Consider the following 24,005-nt stretch of genomic DNA (forward strand, 5'->3'; position numbering starts at 1 on the left):
TATCATGTGGCGGGTTAATTTTACATCCAATGTACAATGTACTGACTCGATTACAGAAATAGGTCCATGATAGTGTTTGGAATTAAAAATCAGTTGCATTTTCCTTGTTCAGTGCAGAAATATAATGCGAGATTGTGTATGTATGTGTGATTATTTATTTATCGAGTAGACTCCCTTTGACCAGTCATAGAGAGGATGGAAAAATCTGGCAATTAGATGATCTAGACCGGATGTTCTATCATACATGGCGTGGTATAGTAAAAAGGAAATTCCTTAATTTAGCTTTGTTTGGTGAGAATATATTATATAAACGTATTTCTTGAATTCAGAATCGTATTTTGAGCAAATATATTCGAAATTAGTTCCTTTTCAATGATTATTAGCTATATATTAACTTTCGAAACATATGTTTGTAACAAGATTTGATAGCTCAATCGGTATCGTATTGGACTGTGACGCTCGCGGTCCAGGATCGAATCCCCATGGCTGACAACATGTCGGTGGTTTGCGCATAATTGCGATTTTTATAATAATTGGGGGCTCCGCCAAATCCCCGCGCTCAGCAAAAACTCAACCACGCATCAACCGGTGGTTGATACATATTTTCGTATCACCCACGGGCTTGATTATTGTGGGTGGGTTTTTGCTGAGCGTATGTCCTTCATTCATTATATGTTTGTACTGTCCTTCATTCAATATATGTTTGTACTGTCCTTCATTCATTGTACGTACCCATTTCATTGTATATATTCATTTCATACTTAATGAACTTGCTAAAAAAAACTCGAATAGAAGTTCATCTCATAATATATGTTTGTGCCGTCATTCATTCATTGTATATATCCATTTCATTGTATGTCTTCACCAAACACACCCTCTTGGGCCTCTAGACCGTTGTTTGACGGTTTAGGGGCTCTCATATGAGGGTAGTGTTTCGTGTACCTGTACCTTGAACTCGCTAAAGACTCGATAGGGGTTCAGGGATAATTTTATTTTTATTTTAAAGATTTACATATTATATAATGAACCATGAAACTATCAAAGACATTATTTCTGCTATTAAAAAACTAGAAGAAAACGGAATTAATATATCTGATGAACTAAATCCTGAAAAAATAATATCTGATTTTGAAACGTTAGAAGAACTTAAAAATGAAAATAAGTATGTTCTATCATCTCAATATAAGTTCATAAAGCGGATTCAGGCAGCTATGTTTCAGTCACTGGCTATGGTGAACGATGATGAAGTAAATGAATATATTCCTCTTTCTGTCGCAGTAGAAAAGATCAGGTCGGAATTATCCAACAAATACGAAACAAAAAAAAAAACAATCAGTACCCACATAAGATACTTAAGAAGAATTATGTCAGCGGGTAACGACCAAAGCAACCCTGAGTAGTAGTATAATTTCCCTCACTGTATATCACATCAGAATTAATTTACATTAAAAATAAAATATTTCAGAATAATAATAAAATATTTTTTTGCAAAACTGATTGATTTCTATACTTTTATGTACCAACCACCCCATCAGATTGATTCATAAAAAATAAAATATTTCAGAATAATAATACAATATTTTTTGTAGTATTTTTTGGAAAACTGATTAATTTGTATAATTTTCAGTACCAATTACCCCATCAGAATTAGCAAACTGATTGATTTGTATAATTTTCAGTACCAATTACCCCATCAGAATTAGTAAACTGATTGATTTCTATACTTTTAAGTACCAACCACCCCATCAGAATTATTTCAGATTGTACAAAATTGATTAATTTGTGTAATTTGTGTAATTTATCCCATCAGTGATTATATTTATTTATTCTGAAATATTATTTTTTTTAAGTTGATCGAGTTTAATACAGGAGTGTGTATAATTTAGAATCTGATCTCTCTACAGGTGATCTCGATAATATGTTCTCGGCGGAGCTCATCTAACTATTCTTGTGTTAATAAGAAATCCTCGCTTCCGTATTCATCAATAACTAAACTAACGCTAAATTGCTCTGTGTCTTGTGAAAACACTGTTCTGATGGCGTTTTTCAAGTGCTTCTTTGTCATGTATAAAAACAATCACGTGCTGGTACATTATATAACATTTACTGGATTAATTAAGATTTCACATACAGATTTATCACAAGCTCTTCTCCACGCATGTCAATTAAGCGATTAAGGTGGTCTGTGAGCTTAAAATTTATTCGTGTTAACATATTATTGTGACACCGCAGATACACAGGATTAGTTGGTTCTTGCACGATTAAACTTCCAGGGGGAACTTGTGGTGTAAATGTATATAAAATATATCCCTGTTGAGCCTGATTTGATTTTCCGAGATCTATTTGATAGCTGCCATCGACTACGTCACAAACCAGACTGACCACAATCGTGCTGGTTATATTAACGATTCCCGGAGAAACGTGCCTACCACCGCCATGTCGATCATTATTATGTCTGAGAACAGTTGGAGGTGGTGTTAGTTTTTTCCACGCATCGAGTATTTTAGGAAAATATTCATCAATGACATCATTGACAGATTTTCTCCGAGCGTCCGGGTCATAATCGGAAAATTTGAACGTCGGTATATCAGATTCCTTGATTTTATATTTATCAATTAAAAACTTTTTTGCAGCGGGAGTTGATTTTAAAATTAGATCTATAATTTTGTTGTGATTGCATTCTATAGCTTCTGCGATATAATTCAGAATTTCTATTTGTTTGATAATTTCCCCTCGTGTCTCGTGGGATGTTATATCGAAAAGATACTCAGTGAGGCGTTCACGTAGTTTATTTAGTTGATCTTTATGATCAAGATTGGAACTGTCAATAGTTCTTTTAATTTCGTGTTCATGAATATGGCCAGGGGTTTTATCTTCTGGGAAAGCTGAAAATATGTCACCACCATAACCAATTAAATCATCCAAACTATCATCCCAAGTTCGAGGTCCACGCCACCACCACCAAAGATCTGTCATTGTAACTTCGTGACGAGAGCTACTTGTTGACGTAAAATCAGATTTTTTCGGTTCTGTGGGCCTTCATACACCGGGGGGGGGGGGACATCCGGCCAACCTAGTACGGATCTTATCGTGGATTGATAAATATCAACGGCATAATCAGGAGAATGTATCTCAACCGTCGAGGACAGCGTCGGTTCATGAACGTTAATTGATATTTTTGCTTCTTTTCCGGTTATTGATTTTATTCTACGTTGAAATTCCTCATTGATTTGTTCGATCTCATAACTACCAGTGGGTATTCCAACATCTATCCAGTCAGGAGTACCATCTGGTTTGTTCTTGTTAGCAAATACAAGCAAATTATTTGTTGGTGTACCATTAAATGATTTTGATCTGATATTTGGCCAGCTGTAATATACTCGTAATTGAGCTAATGCTATTTCTTTTACTGGAATTGCAGTAGGAAAGTTAACACTAAATTCAGGATTAGTTGAACTTACCGAGATCATCGTTATCTTTGGCGGAGTTGTGTTAGTCACGATCTGCTGGAGTAATTCTGTCATTATTAGTACTTATATCTTTAATACCGATACCTTCGTCGTATATTTTAGTCATCATTGAAAACTCGAAATCAGATATAATTCCATCACTGAGACTCGCTGATAACAACGAGAACAATTTCGAGTATGCGACCGTCGCTGTATGTAATCTTATCATGTAATCGGATAATTTTTCATTCGTGCAGGTGCATATTCTTATGTGATGATATTAAGCACACCTGCAATAGTTGTTGCTGCTGAAATACAAATAGTTATGGCTGCTGGTGCCATCATTGTCACCGCTGATAATATAACACCGGTTCCAGCAACAATAGCGGATACTGAATAAACAATCACGTCCACGATAACTAATCGTCGTCGATATTTATTTACTTTTACTGTATATTGTTCGAATTGATCTTTTAGCGCCGCCTGCCATTCATGCGCTTGATTGTATCTGTATTGTGCACCGTCCATATATTTTTATGCAGTAACCAACTGAGGTGTTTCAGCTACAAATTCCAAACACCACCAGTAAGATGTTGCAGTTAATTTCTTATCATCTGCTTCCAGGATAAATATTTATTCGGTTCCGCTATTTAATATAACAGATACAACTCCGGAAAACCTATCCGTTGAATGACGCCATGGATACATTGCAAATATCTCAAATCGCGCACCACTGAACACAGACAACCTGTACACGCCAGTGACTGTTGCGGTATATTTGATGGTTTTATTTTGCTGCGACCATGTTGCGAATCCCGATGATACAGTGTATACGATGTTTGTGATATGCCCAGGAGCTATTCCGCCTGGAATTTTAATCAAATTGGTTTTATTAACGATATCAGGAATCTCCGCTACGACGTTTTGCTGTGTTTGTTTAATTGTGTCTAGGTTACTTTTGATATCAGCGAGTTGTATGTCAACGGAGTGCCGAAGAATTCTTCTGCGGTTCTTTGATGGTTTCTGCGAAATCTTGCAAAAGCGCCCACGTGAACGTCATACTCGGCCCGCAGCGTGGATAATTTACCATCTACGTTGTCGACGTATTTTTTTGTTGCTGCATCATCGTCGGATGTTGGATCCGCTAAAACTACTATTTTATTTCCGCTCATGCTGAGTTCACCCGTCATTGTGTCACCGGTATTTTTCGCGCGATTAGCAACGCTTCTTGCAATTTCATCTCTGATGGTTGTAAATGATATACTTGAATCTTTGATTCTACCACCGTCAGTAAACACGGGAATATTATCTGTAACTGCACCGAGTACTCGTCGAACTATATCATTCTATCTGATATTGCTCGTTTTTAGTTTACCATATCGATCTTGAAAAATAACGACCTCATCTGGATCAACTCCAGCCAGGCTCATGATATCAGCGAGTTCATCTTTAGTCGCATACTTCGACGGATCAACATCGCCGGATTTTCTCTTAACGCGGGAAGATCTTCTTCAGTAAATATCAACCATTATATAACGCTTTACGCGCAACGAATCGGTTGCTTGTATAATCATGCACAACTTTATGTGGCGGTTTGGATGATTTTGATATAGCGTCGAGTACATTAATTACCTCACGGCCGCATATTGGCGGATCTGTCATTGTTTGTGTGGGTAGCGTTGAATACCAAACTTTACAACCAGAGGTTCTTGCGTGAAGTGGTGCGACATACTTGATAAATTCAGCAGGTGGAGCTAACCCGTATGAATCAAAATAAACGATTCCACGTGGATCAACCGCGTATGACACCCAATGAGTACCGGGTCCGGAACGTTCGTCGAGATTAATAATACCTGTTTCGAGTTTGTTTGGTTGTTTTGGTAATTGATCTCGCATAAAAACACCTCTAAAGGTTTTTATTTTTAATCGTTTAGCATCATCAAGTAAATCAAAATTTGATGCTGGAACATCTAACGTGGGAGCCTCAGACCGCTTCCCCAGCGCGATCCCGGTAATCTTAGACCACGTCCCTTTTTTTTGTACCCATTTCCTGTTGCTTTCTTTAGAGCCATTCCAGCAGCTGTTCCAACAGCACCTAACGCAGCTGTTTTTGCTACGGCTGGAGCGGCAGCAGCTATTAACGCTGGAATAGCCGCAAGAAGTGGAAATATACCACCCGTTTTAACCATGTCTTTGATGGCGCTCGGAGAAAGACGTAATTGAACTCCAGTTTTTGATTCTAGGGCTTTATTGAAATGTTTAATCTGATTATTTGTCAACGATAATTTGTTTGGACCACCACCCATCTGATCTCGTTTTAGTGATATTTTAGTTCCGCATTTGCTGGTGGTTTTTGATTGAAGCTTTTTGACCTGACCGGGAGTCAGAGTAACATTAACATGACTATACGACATTTTTATATAAATAATATTTTTCTGAATAATTAAAGATTTTCTACTGGTGCATCAACGACTCTCATTCGACCACTACCACCTTCAAGTAACATGGCTTTATCGCTGAGTATGACCGCGATTGCTCTATAATTAGCACCACCTGTATTCAATGTTGCTTTAAGATGTATATCAACGACAAATTGTTTTCATAGATCAAGATGTTCCAGTGAAAAATAATAAATCGGATACAAAGTTCTGAAATCATATTGTGATATTTGCAAACCGGTATCAACATTTTGATCACGTCCCATGAATGACATTAAACGATGATATGCACGTCCTATACGATTCTGTTCATAATTTAGTTGTATATTTTCTGTTGGTTCTTGTTGTCCGTTTATCCGTAAAGAAATATATGTGATACCTAGTTTATCAAATATCATATGAGAGTGAACTTGTGAGCCTAATCGATTAGTTTCCTGAAACGCAACAAAAATATGTCGCGGTGCAGAAACACCCTGTTGTGATGCTATATGCCATGTAAACTGACCGTTAACGTTAGTTTGCATGCTATCTGTGCTTGTTGTTAACCATGACAACAAGGATTTACCACCAGTGTCCATGAAAGAAATTAATTTTTGTTCTACTGCGATCGTTGGAGTCATTACCGGCATCCACAGTGAAAGTTTAGACAATATTACTTTACCAGCATCACCAACAGGTCTCCACAGAGCATCGTTATCATCACCTTTTCGCACAAGAACAACCGTGTGTCTAGCTCCAAAAATAACTTTTCTAAAATTTCTACAAAATCCAAAAAATATGCGATAGTGGAATTGCACATGAAAATCTTCTATTGTCTCCTAGTAACATATTTTTACGTGCTGCAAATCCCAAGTTGAAATTTTCGCTAGAACCATGAACCACTGGCCACACATCAGCATCAGCATCATTGGCAAAATTTCTTGGACGTCTTATATTATACAGATCGCTTTCAGGGTGATTGGAGTTATCTTTCACAAACATCATTGTAGGACCTGCTGATCTTGTATAATCATCAGAATATCTTGCTAATCCTATTATTGTTGTAGCAACGTCTACATCTTTCTGAATCGATTCAATATTTGTTCCATCGATCATATAAGTGGCGCTATCAAACAACGCCATAATCCCATTGTTGACAAACCAACTTTTACTGCACCTCCGTAATTAGTATCATCCGTTTTTATAACTGTACCTTCTACCTCAAGAAAAGCCTCAGCGGGTAAAAAGGTATCTACTTGTATCATGAACTTGTAGTTCAATTCTTCCACGTTGATCTTGTATTCGTGCCTCATAAGAATAAAACTGATAATCACGTACCGATTTATCTTTAAGGACAGGTGCCTCCATATCAAATGCTTCATCGGATTCACGTTTAAATATTTTATTATAATTATTTTCGTCTAACACGAAAACCGGGTTTGGAAACTCCACTTCCTGATATCATGCTTGAAATATTATTTCCTGATTCACTGAGTCTTTGATCTGCTATCAAATTTGATGTTATATTTCTTTCTGCCTCTTTAGATAATTCCGCTAGTTTTTGATTTGCAGCCTGATTTATTATTTAACTTACGTCTGCGGGCATAATTTCAGTACTTGCCAGTTTCACTGGTGGTTGTTGTTTTCGTCGCAATAATCGTGCTAGTCTTTCTTTGATTGCCGAAAACGCCTTACCAGCAACATTGACAATTGCTCCAGGAGCTTTTTCACGAACAATATCAATAGCTTTCATCGATATTTGTTTTGCAACGGGTGCTGCTTTTGGAGCTATCCTTGTGAATAATCCCTGAATAACATCACCAAGTCCATCTCCGTAAGTAGCTCTGTAGATTGGTAATCGTGAGTTTACCGCTCTGACCTGTACGGGTTTACGATGATTATTATGTATGATCATCTTTTTTAATTTACCATTTATTTAACAACTAGTCATCAACAAGTTAATCGATAAGTTCTCGGTAAACTCCGATATCCATGATACCACCTTGAAATAATCGCCGACAAATATCAGCTGCTTCATTAATTATTTCTGGTGAATTATTTCCGGCACGTTTTCCTCCTATGAGAACTTCTAACCGTGACACATCATTAATGATATTATCAGGACAAACAAAATTATTTCCCAGACCACTTCCCGTGGCTCCTTCTTCTGCTGTTTTCTTAAATAGTCTTAAGGGTGATCTTTCCTCTGCTGATTTTCCAGGTAGCTCTTTAGACCTTTTAAGTTCCGGCTTCAACCTTTGCTGCGGCGAAGAAGATTGTTGTTGTTCTGTTTGTTGCAGAGGTGAAGGAAGTTGATACTGGGAGAATTGTTCCAGTTCCTCTCTATGAAGTCTTCCCACTTCTTTATAAAGAGCTCTGTATTCCGAATCATTACTTTCAACCCGTCTTTTGTTTGCATGTATGCGATATATCCATTTAATAAGATCTTCATTTTTTACTTTTTCATGACGGGGTTTTAAAATCCCAGATTTGTTAGTTATTACATTGTATATTTTTTGGGGTAATTTTTCTCTTTCAGTATTTCTAATTTCTTCAACAACCCCTTCTTTGAATTTTGCAATCAATTTTATGTTTTCTTTTACTGGCCAGGGTTCAGGTGCATGTTCTTTTTGCACGTCGGCGACTTCAGTACGAAGTTTTCCAATACTTTCAAGTATTTCCTCACCAACAGGTGGAGGTTGAGCCGCAGCTATTTCCCTGGCTATGCCAGGTGGAAGATCTCGTAAAATCTTCTTTGTTTGTTTAGTTCTTCTTGCTATTTTTTCGGTTTGTTCTGCTGTTTGTTTTGATACCGGAAGAAGATCTTCTTTGATGACAGCTGTAACTTGTTCAGTAGCTGCAGTGACGGGTTTAAACAGTTTTTTAGTTTCTTCTTCGTACTCAACTTGTGCTTCTTGCTGCGCTTGTAGATTTTTTTCTAAATGAATCTCTGACAGGAAGAAATTTTTTAATTGCTTCTAATCGTTCTCGTGCTATTCTTGCAGTATGAGATTCTGGATATACCATTATTTTTAATATAACAATTTTTTAATTAATAGCAGCAGAGAGGGTCCTGTCTACAATTCTGTTTGGGACAAACAATAATCGTAGACGTGGTATTGACCTCTATGAAGGGTCACTATTTTTTTTTTCTAAACACAAGGGTGACCATTCCCTTAAGTGGTCTGTTCACCCTCTCTGCTGCTTATTCATATAATCATCATCATCATCATCGTGTTCTAAAAAAAAGCCTTATCCAACGTTGCAGACTGGATTTATATTTAGACTACTTTCGTTGTCAAGCAATGATGATGATTTAAAGCGTTAGTCCTAGCTATTAGCTACAGGTCCCACGGATGATGTTTTAGTATGTCAGTCCTAGCTGCTAACCACAGGTCACTCTGATGATGATTTATTATGTTAGTCCTGGCTGTTAGCTACAGGTACCACGGTTGATGATTTAGTACAGGGGTCTCAAACTCAAACCACCATTTTTGATCGCCCAAGGTCACCATCTTTCTTATCTCTTATGACACCTTGTGATGGCAATCATTTTGCGAGCAATAGGATGCGGCTTCGCGGACCGCGTGTTTGAGACCCCTGATTTAGTATGTTAGTCCTAGCTGCTAGCTACAGGTCCAAGCTTTAAAAAGTGCAGATAACACTGGACAACAAATTTTTACAAAAGTCATGTTACTGAAATAAAATTAGTCAATTCTTATCAATTTTTATGTGCTGAACACGAATATGACAGTCAAATTGCAAAATTGGCTCTAGTTTTTTTGTAATCTGCAAGAAATTAATGTTTACATAACGAAATGCATTCCAATAGTAAAAGGTCAACTGTAATAGCCTACCTATAAAAAATCAAGTCATTGACTACATCTTAGATTTCTTCGCCTGTCTCTTGTACAGCTGTTCGGGAGCATCTCTGAGGAGTGTCCAGCAGTAGTCAGCCAGCATTGTAGTGGACCATTTTCCCTGGTATCTTTGTTCCATTGTTGCGATATCTTGATGAAAACGTTCGCCGTGTTCATCACTAACAATACCACAGTTGCTAGGAAAGAAATCCAAATGGGAATGAAGGAAGTGAATCTTTAGAGACATATTGCAGCCAAGTTTCTTATACTTCATCAACATGTCTTCTACTAGTTCCTTATAGTTTTCTGCCCTAACATTTCCGAGGAAGTTTGTAGAAACTAGGCGAAAAGCATTCCATGCTTGTTTCGCGTCACCTTCCAGCAAGTTGTTGAACCGGTCATCTTTGAAAAGCTCTCGAATCTGAGGACCCACAAAAACTCCCTCTTTAATCTTTGCTTCGCTGAGTCGAGGGAATTTTTCATGCAGGTATCGGAATGCTGGCAAAGTCCGGTCAATGGCTTTCACGAAGTTCTTCATCAAACCTAGTTTGATGTGAAGGGGTGGTAGCAAGATTTTCTGAGCCTCAACCAGAGCTGGGTGTTGGATATTCTTCTCTCCAATGGCTACATTCTGCCTGTGAGTCCATTCCTTCCTCATGTAGTGCATTTCCCTTGCTCGGCTATCCCACTCGCATAAGAAACACATGTATTTTGTATATCCTTGCTGCAGTCCCATTAAAAGGGCAACTACCTTCAAATCACCACAGAGGTGCCAGCTGTACTTGTTATACTCAATGGAATTCAGTAGCTGCCTTAAGTTATCGTATGTCTCTTTCATGTGGACAGCATACGCTACTGGAATAGATGGAAGAATGTTTCCATTGTGCAAAAGCACAGCCTTGAGACTCAGTTTTGAAGAGTCCACAAATAGTCTCCATTCTTGTGGGTCATGAGTGATTTTTAAAGCATTCATGAGGCCCTCAATATCGGAACAGAATATCAGATTACTTTCCTTTCTGAAGAAAGGCTCCAATTGCTGGTGGCGCTTTCGATATGCAGTAATTGTGACATCTTCTTCTAGAAGATTCCATTGTTGGAGTCTTGATCCTAGCAATTCTGCCTTGTTCTTTGATAAGTCCAAATCACGGATCAGGTCATTTAGTTCTTCCTGTGTTATTCTGTGTGGGGTTGATGATGCACCAGTGAAAATCTGGATCACTGCATGCTGATGGACCAGGAGAAGAACAGGTCGACTCACCTTTGTCTTCGTCAGATGAATCAAGAGAATATTCTGCTGGAGGTTCTGGAATAGGAAGTCCCTCACCATGTGGAACTGGTCTCAATGCAGACGGAATGTTTGGGTAGACTATTCTCGACTTCTTTCGCTTCGTTATTCCGCCGGAAAGAGGAGGAACCAAGCAGAAGTAACAGTCATTTAGGTGGTTGCTTGGCTCTCTCCACACCATTGGGACTGCAAACGGCATTGATGACCTTTTGCAATTCAACCACTGTGAAAGCTGTGTTGTACATGTAGCACAGCATATATGCGGAGCCCAAGGCTTGTCTTGGTCACCAACCTTGCATCCGAAGTAAAGATGATATGCCTTCTTCACTTGAGAATTGATACTTTTCTTCTGGTTGGCAAATGTCACTTCCCCACAAATATAGCAAAAATTGTCCGCGGTATTAACACACTTTCGAGGCATTACTGTTCTTTATTGTACGTAAATGGATAAAATAATAAGTTTTATGTAACAGTAGCTTGAACTGTCTCGCACAACGTCTAAAATATTTTAAATGCTGAACCTATCTGATTGGGCTTTATATAGTACACTGCTTACGTCAGCTTCAGCAGCCGCCTGGCATTAGTATAATAGGCCTACACATGTATAGTACACTGCTGACGTCAACTTACTTCAGCAGCCGCATGGCATTAGTATTGCATTGCATCAGAAAATGATGCAATCAACTGTGGATGATGTAAGCATGATGGTATTATGCAATGTTACATCATTATTCCGGATGTTGCTGCAGTCCTACTGGAGAAATTTACACAGTGAAACATAGAAAATGAGGTATATGAATATCTTCAAAACGAGAGCCAATACAAATTTTTCACGGTTATATTCGTGTTCGGCACACCAAAATACTACAGATTAGGGCCTTTTCAAGTCAGTAATGATTTCACTGTTGACCAGTGTAATGAAAAGGTTAATGTAAATTAGCGTGGTCTGCTTTTATTCCCGGAACAATAGCTGAATCTGCTTGATATGAAATTATACCGTCAAAAATCAGGATATAATCTAATCTACTTTATTTTAAAGGACTGGGTTGTCTCCAAGTAAATAATATATCATCTACATGCACTACATTCCATAGATCTAGTAAATCTAGCACATTATTGATATTACAGCTTGCTTTTTGTCAACGGATTTCAATTACGAATAATATTACATATTTATAGATCCATGTCTTGAAAAATATTCAGATCACCACAAATGATAACAGATGATTATAAACGCTAATAAATAATCGTGTCTTATATTCATATGGATTATCATCATTATATCCATATTAATTACCCCAAATTATTTTCTTACTAGCAGTCAGTACATCTAATACTTATAGGTTACTGCATTTGTATGGGAAAATATGAACGAGTTTTTTGGATGGAATACTGCACGACCTTGGGAGTGAATTATATCCATCCGACAAAACGATTTCATATTTTCCTATACAAATGTAGCAACCTTTTTATTATATGCTCATTTTCTTATTCTACCTAAGGCTTAATTATATAAACAAAATACACTACAAGAAACAAGGTAAATGAATGTATGCCGTATTTCAAACTAAATACACAAGCACAGATTCATCATTACACAAAAACAACATTATTAATGCACACATAACTCCTCCCTGATAAATATGAACTTGTCGCGCGCTAGACAAGTTTCGAAAGCCATGGTTCCGATATGTGGCTTACCTTGACCTTGGTGGATGGATCAGATAGTTTAGTACTTCGGGACTGTGAGTTTAGCTGGATGCGGTGGCAAACTACCGAGTTGTTTAAATGTGAACACTCTTCCTCCATGATCGAAACAAGGGCTGCACACAGCTGAAATGGACTCATAAATAAGCGAGTTTTGACTGCCGGACCGTGTTTGCAGATATACATCCTTTCCCTCAAATATACATGCAGTGGCTTATTTCTGGTATGCAGTAAGACTTTTGATATTATACTTACAAAGTATGCTTTTGAAGTCAGTTGTCTCCGCCATTTTCGGCTGATGTACAATGTACCGCTGTTACACGCTATTGATTTGTTGGAATTTCATGCTAAGAGAGGAAATTCGTGAGATCCACTAGATATTGTTATTGCAAAGCACTCGGATATCTGATCGATTCAAGTTATAGATCGGATAACATATCGAAAACTTGGCTATCGAAGATGTAACAACTTATGTGATAAAAATCCCAATATGAAGTATCATAAGCCTAACCTACACAGGGTATTAGATAGACACATATAATTACCAACTACGATACAAACAATCTGAGTGTGATTTGCACAAACCATAATCCGTGATAAGCAAATGCATGCAAGGACACTTACAAATACCAAAGATTGTTAGATTAATCATGAATAACATTTCTATAAGACTATCTTTAAGAAGCATATAGAACTCGTAACTCAATAACCCTTGTACATGTAAATATTTTTAATGCTTATAACTGCACTGTGTTCCAGAAGTCTAAGCTGTTTTACAACTATCCTACAAACCGCAACTGTGCAAGCTGAATAGTATAAAAACAATTAAAGCAGTAAACATGCTCAACAATACTACTCATACTATCAAGTTAAAGGGGAAATCAGCAAAAAATATGTTTAGATCAAAAGGGAAAATGAGGACTTTAACTTACACTAGGATAGCTGTTAAAGTGCGTTATCTACTGAATATTCTGGTCTACATCCCCACCCCAACAACCCGACCCCAAAAAAGAGATACAAGGTGAATTTCATTATACAAATCAAGGCAAAACCAAGCGAAATGAGAAACCAAATGAACGAACTATGAACGCAGCAGGGGCAATAGGTAGCCGAGTGCTAAAGCGCTAGCATTTACCGATCACTGCTATCTCACGTCTGTCCACGTGGGATCGAGTCTCGGCCAATATCAGTATGTGCGAAAGCTTGGATTTCATTGGTCGGTGGTTCTTACCGGGGTTTCCCCGGACCCTTCCTCCACCAGCTATATACTGGCCCACATGCATAGCCTTTCATGCACTGTTGAAAAATGGTGTTTAAACCCCAAACAATATCAACAAAAGCAGCAAATAAAAGGAAAACCGGACAAATGAACAACGTTTTGTATATTAAAGAACACGAAATATTACTCTGAAAATAGAACACCTCGATGAAATTTTGGTTACATCGTTTTAATCGTATTATAATATTTATAATAACTGAAAAAATATATGCAAAATGTATAAAGGTTCTTTGTAACCTCAGCAATGCCCTCATAAAAGGTATGCAATAATGTACACATATCATGTTGTTTTCTTTCTTCAAAAAAGTGTATTATATGTTACCCACCTTCCTATTTTTTCCGAATGAGCAACCATCCCGGGTTAGACCCATTATAGTTGCAAAACTAGAATAGGATTATCCTTTATAACGAGTTGTACCTCTCAATAGCAATGTTATTGGTGGTCACTTGCAAGTCCGTCCCAGCATATGGCTGGTCGGAGCTTTGGCACTTCATTAACTTTCTAAATACCAGAAAGCTACAAAGATTTCAATTGTAAAAATATAATTTTTATTTAGGTTACTCTTTCTTTTCTTTTCCTAATTTTCTAAGTTTTCTGCACTGAAGGTTTTCTGGGCTAGTACTCATCTCAGTTCGGATTTCCTCTTTGGCGGGTTTCTTTTTCTGTCTTCCCTATGTAAGTTGCAACATGTTTGTTCGCCAAGGTTCCAGTATCTATCTAAAGTGTTTAGCCAAAGTTCAAAAGGTTTTGGAAACATGTCGCAGTCGAATCCCGCTTTCATAAAAAATCTCAACACTGATTACAAAATCGGCACAAGGATATAATACCATTAACCCTTTATTTTAAAGCACCATCAGGTACGAGGTAAATATGGACAATAATCATAATAAGAATTACTACTTTCTGAAAAGATTTGTGATGGTTCGGGTTTAATATAATTTTAAGCACATGATAGGCAATACCTGGCGGCAAGTATATTTCGTGGAGGAAAAGCCGGGTAAGAACCACTAGCCAATGGGAAGCTACTGACACGTTTTCTCATATACCCATATTCATCGAGTCAACTTTTGAACTCACGTCAACAAAGGTGAGATGTGAGTGATCCATTAATGACAGCTCATTGGACCACTCAGGCCTGTCTGAAAAGAATTTCTAGGATATTCATGATAAGACCATTTCTTTTTTTAAGCGCAGAGTGTTGAAACTATCTCTTTGTCAGATAAGATTTTCAAAGTAGCCGTCATGGTAGCTCTTTTTGCATAAGATCGGCAATACTTTTAATTAGGCTAACATTTCACTATTTAGAGACTTCTGATGAAAAGCCCATGTTGATATGACCACCCGATCAGGAGAAATTGCGAACACAAATTTCAAAATGTTTATATTGAAAACCATATTTTAAGTAAGAATGACACAATTGTCATAACTAGATATCATAATTAGTCTTATGCCGAAAACTCGATCAAATAGACGTAGCGACAAGATTTTTTTCAATATGGATTCCATATTGGATTCGCACAATTTTTATTTAACGTTAACCTGACACCAAAAGAAGTCTTCCATTCAAACCCCATACTGGTGTGACTTTCTTTTCAAGAGGAAAAGCAATAACAAGAACATTACGAACACTCCGGATATTAGACACTCCGGACACTAGACAGCTGAAAATATATCCAATACCGTGTACTATACATAACATGGGCATATAAGTAAGTTATATAGATTACATTATCAGCACAATAATTATAAATTGACAGGTTCAAAAATAAACCTAACCCTGCTCGATAAGAATCCTACTATATTAAACAGTTCTTACAAAATATAAATCCCTTGCTAAGTCGCAAACAAGAATAGAAACAGGTGCATTATACTGCGTAAACCAAAGCTACATAGCAAACATTCAAAAATAAACGTGGTAATACAGTAGTTATAACTTATAGACTAGAAATGAATAAACTTACATACCTCTACAGTTGAAGATGTGCACGTCCTTAAAGCAAGTGTTGGCACTTCTGGTTCCAGTCCCAGCACATACAGCTGGTAAGTACACAGATGTGGTACCCTTATTTAGCCAAAACAAAGTGTATAGGTGTTGGATTCCCTGTCCACCCAATTGTATTGTTTATGTTTTTGTTTTCGGTTATTTGAAGAATTTTGTAAGGGTTTATTTCAGTTTTGTTCGTCAAATTTCTAAGTTTCTTTATCCCAATCAATATAGATTGGGTGACAACGTCCCTTCCCTATGCATGAGCTGGCAATGGGCCTGGGTCAAGGTCATCCGAGTGAGGAACTTAGGTTGGTACTAACACCCCATGAGACCATTCAAGTCTCAGGGTTGGTTTCCCTCCCTTTTGATGTGGGTATTATATCTTCGCGTGGTGACTTTGCCAGAGACATTTTTGTCCATATATGGTGCTTGGTTGTGAGTGTGTTGTTGTTATTGTTCCCAGTTTATTTGTTGGACAGCACTATTTAGTTCAAATTCATTTTCATTTAATTACCTGTGTAATCCTGGTGTATAATTTGAAAAATGGTTATTATTGCCGAAACAGTGCATTTTTTAATACGTTATTGAGGTGTGAGTATTTTTGTTTCTGTGTGTATGAGTGTTTTTTGTTGTTGTTTAGTTAGTTGTTCTGTATACCTTGATATACTCTTTTCCAGTCTGTGTTAATTAGCTTTTTTGCACCTTAGCGCTATTCTCAAATCCTATTAATATTTATAAAATATGGTCATTTAGTAAGTAATCAGGTATTATTTTATTGGTATAGTTCATCTGTTGTCCCGGTTTGTACTCATTCTCCTTTCCTCTGGTTAGTCTCGTTCAGGTCTCGCTTGCGGCGTAGGTTGTAGAAGCCGTTGTTAGCCATTATACATTACACAGTCTTTTCCTCCCTTGTGTAGATTTTATTTTTCTGTACAGTTTATCGTTCCCCTCTGTTTGTGTGTTGTTAATGGTTTATTTGTGACGCTAGGTGTGGCTCCGTTACAGAATCTTCGTTAATGGTTATACGTCAGGTGGTACTATCAAATGGTTTTGTTTAGTATTGATTTAGTTTCCTTTCATATAGTCAGTCCGTGTACTCATTCGTAGTCTATTTTCATTCTATAATCATTGTTTTTCGTTATAAAGAAACCTTGAATATATGTAGCCCGTGTTTCTTATTCTGTTATTAGGTTTTTATTATTAATAATATCCATGTGTGAGTAAAGTCCATGTTCACTTCAGAATCCAATTTCATTTCCAAGTCGTGATTGTTTTTATCAGTCCATTTTGTTTTAGTGTATTTTTTGTTTGTTAATAGTATCCATACGCAGGTAAATTCCATGTTCACTTCAGAGTCCAAGTCCATTTCCAAGTCGTCATTGTTTTTGGCAGTCTATTTTGTTTAAATTGTTTGTTGGTTTTTTTTTTTTTTTGTTGCTAGCAGTAACCATGCGTAGGTATATTCCATGTTCACTTCAGAATCCAAGTCCTTTTCCAAGTCGTCGTTGTTTTTGTCAGTCCGTTTTGTTTAAGTGGTTTTAAAAAAAAAATAATATCCGTGATCACTTCAGAGTCCAAATCCATTTCCAAGACGTCATTGTTTTTAGTAGTCCTTTTGTTTTATTGGGTTATTTAGTGAATGATATCCATCTGTGGGTTGTAGTCCGTAGTCATAAATCGTTGTCTGTGTTCGTATCCGTTCGTTGTGATCCTATTCATTCAGGTTTGCCTGTAGTAGGCAGCTGTATCATTTTTTGACGCCCTTGCTACCGGCAGCCTGTTTAGGTGGCATTTTCTTTGTATGCACAGGAATGAATCGCAAGAATGAAGCAGACTGCTGGCTGACAAGACTTATCCGTATTGTAAAAAAATGTAAGTACGGTGAGGTATTTATACACGGACATAGTCTGTGCATTGTAGGCATACGGTTCGTCCCATCGAGAGCACTCACTATTTCGAAATACGACACAATATACATAAATCACCCTCGGCTATCGTTGTACACATAAACGAAACCCGAGTACATGTATTCAATAAATAAAAGAATTTAATTCCGTGACATTCAGTGTCTACTAGGCGCTTCTTGGCTTCTCTCTTGTATTCATTAGATGGAGCATCTCTTGTCACTGTCCAGAAATAGTCTGCAAGCGTCGATGGACTCCATTTGCCCTGATAGCGTTTCTGCATTGTTGCAATGTCATATTGAAATCGCACGCTGTGCTCGTCGCTCACTGCTCCAAAGTTCGGAGGAAAAAAAACATCTAGATGAGAATGCAAAATATGTATATTTAGTGACATGATGCAACCAAGGCTTTTGTATGCCTTGGGGAGGTTTTTCACCATCTTGCTGTTGTTGTCTGCCTTGTTGTTTTCGAGAAAATACGTTGCCACTAACTCGAAGGCTTTCCATACCGTCTTTTCCATGCCACTCAGTGCACTGTCAAATACATCATCTCGAAGAAGTTCAAGAAACTGAGGACCAAGAAAGACAGCTTCCTTTATCTTAGATTCACTTAACCTTGGAGATGTTCCGGTGAGGTACTTGAAAGCTGCTTGTCTTGTGTCCATGGCTTTGACAAAGTTCTTCGTTGGACTCAACTTGATGTGCAAGGGTGGTAATAAAATCTTCCTTGATTCCTTGAGTGGTGAATGCTGTACACTTTTCTTCCTAGGCTCCAGTGATTGTCGGATTGGCCAATCTCTCTTGACGTAGTGGGACTATCCCATTCGCAGAGAAAACAGCAGTACTTTGTGAATCCAGTAGCAGACCAAGCAAGATAGCAAGAACATTCAAATCACCACAAAGCTGCCACTGATGTTGGTCATAGTTATGCATCTCAAAAGTTGTTTCATGTTTTCATAGGTTTTCTTCATATTAACTGACTGAACAGCTGGAATTGATGGCAAAACATTGCCATTATGCAGCGAAACAGATTTAACACTCGTCTTTGATGAATCAATGAACAGTATCCACTCATCTGGATCATGAACGATGTTGTTGCAGGCTACAGTATCATCTTCCATAAAGACGAATGGGATAAGATCCTTTTGACGGTCACGGAATATGAAAACCCTACAATGAGATTCCACTCCTATAGTATGTAGCCCAACAGCTCAGCCTTACTCTTGGATAGTTCTAAATCCCTGATAAAGTCATCAAGTTCACCTTGTGTCATGATGTGTGGTTCAGAGGAGTACGATGGGAGAAAAAATGGATCATGTGACATTGATGGTTCAGGACTAAAAGTTTCATCCTCTTCCTCGTCTCACTCAAATGAGAATGATTCTGCTGTATCATGCTAGTAGTCCTTCTCCGTGGGGTACTGGGCGTATAGCTGATGGAATGTTTGGATAATGCACAGTCCACTTTTTCTTCTTTGACACACATTTCCCAGCTGGAGGCACAATGCAGAAGTAACAATAGTTGATATGATCTGTTGGCTCTCTCCAAATCATTGGCACTGCAAAGGGCATATATTTCATTTTCCTGATCAACCACTGGCGAAGATTTGTTGCACACAAGAGTTGCAGCATATGTGTGGGGCTTACCTCTTGTCCTGATCTCTAATTCTGCAGCCAAAATAAAGGTGATAGGTTTTCTTAAGCATATTGACTATACGACGCTTTTGTGATACAAAAGTCACTTCACCACAAACATAGAAGTTATCTGCATTATTCACAGAAGTACAAGGCATCTCTGCTCACGATTGCTAAACAGAAATGTGTCCCTTTGTAAAATCAAACACTGACAAATAAGACAGCACGACACTGTACGATTTCTAGAGCTGATATAGGGCTATCATCCATGACTTCTATAAATAGTATGATGCAATTCATATGTAAGACGCAATACCAGCTTCAGATTGCATCATTCATTTTTTTTCTTCTATAAAGCAAGTATTGTCTAAACACAGTTATATATTTATTCATAGATCCAATCAAAGATATATTTTAGTAATTTCTGGTATAAATTGAGATCCCTTCATTTTTTAACTCACTTATCCATTCCCAAGTCAAGGATCGTGTAAACTGACCCAGTGTCATATCTATACAACTACAGCCAATCAACAATTATAAGAATCATTTTCGTTCTCGTTGACCCAGAATTAGTAAAGTTTGACTACATTTATTTCGGAAGCATTTTGGCTGTAGGCCCCTAAAATAAGGGATAGTATGTTCATTTTGGGAAAAGTAAGTAAATTAACATGACTGGCACAAGAAATGAAAAGAGTACAAACAATAGAACAAACTAATTCCACTTTAAAGACAGTGCGATTAGTTGTGCTAACAAAATTGTGCTGCATAACAAGACATATGGAGATACGTAAAGCTCATTGTATACCCTGCCACTACAGAAGCAGAGGTATCAATTATTGCCTATGCGACAAGTCTTTTATGTAATAATATCAACCAGTACTCAACCTTTCCCAATTTTGTCACTTAATCTCAAACAGCCGTATAGCAGAAGTCATAAATTGGCGATGTTTAAGTCAACCTTTGAAAAGAAGATCCCAAATAGGCAAAAAACAACAGTCCCTCGAAGGGTGTTACGACTATATGGTCACATGGAAGAAGCACAAATAAACAAGTTTTGTAAAACTCAGCAAACAATTTACTTATTAAAGTGATAAATGAAAAATGTGAGAGAAATGTACGGTATAATGAAGTGAATCCAAAGTTGTCATTATAAAAGTCTTTGAAAGAGCTAAACAAATTAAAAGTCCCATATAATTTCCGTACTGGTTCTACAGGAACCGTGACCCTGCCAAGATGGCGAATAATTTACAACAGTTCCAGAATAATATTATTGTCCAAATAATGAGCACCACTTTCTATCACCACTGAAAAGAACAACAAAATGTTTTCCTCTCGAAAAATATATAAATACAACATAAAAATGCGTCTTCAGACTTACATCAAGACCACAAAAAATGTGAATTACACAGATAACGGAATGAAACTAAATGTTTAATGGTCTCCTTATATACACAGTAAATTGCGACTATATTTCGCAATAAACCCCATATGACAACATACATTATTGATTTACGAGGTACTAAGTCACAACGTACTATACTCACATGACTTCAAGCAACCAATGGAGAAGCCAATAATTCTTCTTGAAACTTCCATATCCCATCAATCACTAAAAAACTACGCTATATGTGTCATTTTTAGTCTTATTATTACGATTATTATCACTAATTGGCAACACGTACGTAAACAACTATTTCGAGATCCTGCGTGATTTGTGTTTTCAACAGAGCTAAAATGAGCACTCATTTTATAACAAAAAATATCATATACAGTTTACGACCATGAATAAAAATTACGAAAATGAAATAAAATCACATACCAAAAGCGATGGTTCTTCCCTGAGTTTTCCGGGTTCATCCTCCACCATTAATACTGGCCGCCATGCATAGCCTATCGTGTGCTGAAAAATGGAGTTAAACCCCACAACAACAACATACCAAAAGTTACAGAAAATATAGATAAGCAAAACAATTACAGGAATTCAAGATAAGACCATTTCTTTCTTCAACTGCAAGGGTGTTGAAACAATCTTTGATATTCTAAAGCAAGTTCTAAAGGGATAACGATCTTTTCAAATTAACTGATGTGGTGGACCTAAATAAAAAGGCATCATAAAAAGTACAATGGTATAAACCCCAAAGTGATATAAAGTTCTGCATTTGAACAGCAACAATAAAAAGATTTTCAAGATGGATGTTCTGGTGTCCATATCGGATATCAGACCGGCACCATTTCGATTTAGTCTCTACAATATATCATAAGAAGACGTGATACTTGCTCAATGATTACCAGCCATCTAGATAAAGAGTGAAAACAAGATTTACAAGATGGCCACTATGGTAGTCATGTTAGAAGTTGGATCGGAACAATTTTCAGCTATGACCAGCTAGAAACATGTCTTTCAGTGAACATTTCATCCTAATATGACCATCCATTCAAGAGAAATAGTGATAGCAACATTCTCAAGACATACACTGTGGTTATCATACAGAATACGATATTGGCACCATTTTCATCCTGAATCAACTAGATATCATATGCAGTCTTCTGGTGAAAACCTACAACAATATTACATTTTGTTCAGAAGTATCAGTTAATATGTTTTTCAAGATGGTTAATATGACGGTCATACTTTGTATCAAACTGGCACAAATCTGGGACCAAATAGACATCGTAACATATCTTTTAGTGCAACCTCTGGTTGATATGACCATCAATTCGGGAGGACTAGAGATAATAAGATTGTCAAAATGGACATTGTGATGGCCATATTAGATGTCTGAGCAGTACCATTTTAAGTTAGAACCAGTAGGCCTTGGGATAAATGTGCTTACAGTTTCACAGGAATTCCTGACGTAGTTAAGGAGCATGGTAATAACAAACTTGTACTAATGGCTGGACGGATAAAGGATGACAGATGGACAGCAGATTATCCCATATGGTTTTGTGGTCTGTGACCAGCAGTGATAAAATTGCACAAGTAGATTAGAAAGTGTAGTATCACCCATATTTACGAATTAAACATAAGCTAAAGAAACGTACAATACAGAACCATTAAGGAATGTTTGGCTTATAATAAAAGAAAAGATATAATTACTTGAAGAACATGCAATATTCTTGGTTCAGATAACCTTGGGTTCATCTCCCTTTATTTTAACTGCAGTCATGATAGCCGTATGTTGCATTACAAATGGATCAGCTTTGTTTTTTCCTGTCTGCGACAATTCCCTGCAGCGCATCGTTTGTTTTTGGCTACTTCATAAAATAAAGTAGCTAGTATTTATCATTGCTCTTCCTGTTGATAACTATATTTTTCCACATTAGAAAAGACCCAATGCCTGGTTTGAAATACGTAAGGTATGAAGGGGTTCCATAATTTTTAATGATACTAATTGTGTTATGTACATCGTTATTTGAAAACGGAGAATAATTCAAACTAGACCAGCCAGAGACTATAGGTCACTTGTTATACTATAATTGTATCTTGTTTTTGTTGGTTTTGTTCGCCCTTTCAACATATTATTGCCTCTTGGCAGCCAGCTTGAGTAGGTATCAAATCTGTGACATTTGAATTATTAGTCCGTCTTCACCAACTGAGTTGCTATGGTTGCTATAAAGAACAGGTCAATTTGCTTGGCTTACTTTTTATGTCCTATTAAAACATGAATATTAGGCAATTCAGATGCAAGTAAAGTGAAGAATTCTGCTTCAGGATGCACTTAGACAGCCAGCCTGGCATGTTGTCACGGATACTGTACCCGTGACCTTAGTCAGTTTCAACAGTTTCTTTTAATGATGAACTTGTCTATACTATTACCCATTGTACCACTTCAGACAAATTTCCATTCCACGGTTACTCCCTTGGCATAGAGTCTGATTTATACTTAGTGGGACACAGGCTCGATACCCTCTTAGGTCAACATGGATATGTACAAGTGTCATTACAACAAACAAAACAAAACCATTTTAACAAGATCCTAATGCTTAATACACACTGAAATATGTAAACATCTCTAACGGTTTTGGAGATATGCATCTGACACGACCTATTTGAAAACATGCCTCTAGTCATGATCCACAAGTATCCCAATTTTTATGGGTTATAAAAGTATGAGCCAGACTGGACTCATCACCAAAAGGGTAAGGATTCGGTTCCTGCCATAGGAACAGCCTAGGTCACCTACAGTGGTATGTCTATGTGTACGGCTCTTTACTCCAGTTGCCTCGGCACTGAATAACCTTTTTGTGATGCTAAGCCCTAAAGCACCAAACCAAATGAACCAGACAAATAAAGTGTGACTGACTAAACACGATAACAGTGGGAAAGACATCTTCAAGTACGTATCGGACGAATATTAATTTAAAATGTGACTGTGTCTGATCATCGTACAAGTGCCTACCAAGTCTCATGAAGGCATCTCAAACTGTGCAATATCCATTATCTAATTTTAAAATGTGACAAGGTTAGTACAATTTGCAACAA

The sequence above is a fragment of the Sinohyriopsis cumingii genome, chromosome 10 (genome assembly GCF_028554795.1).
Source record: "Sinohyriopsis cumingii isolate HCF-2022 chromosome 10, ASM2855479v2, whole genome shotgun sequence".
Taxonomy (NCBI): Eukaryota; Metazoa; Mollusca; class Bivalvia; order Unionida; family Unionidae; genus Sinohyriopsis; species Sinohyriopsis cumingii.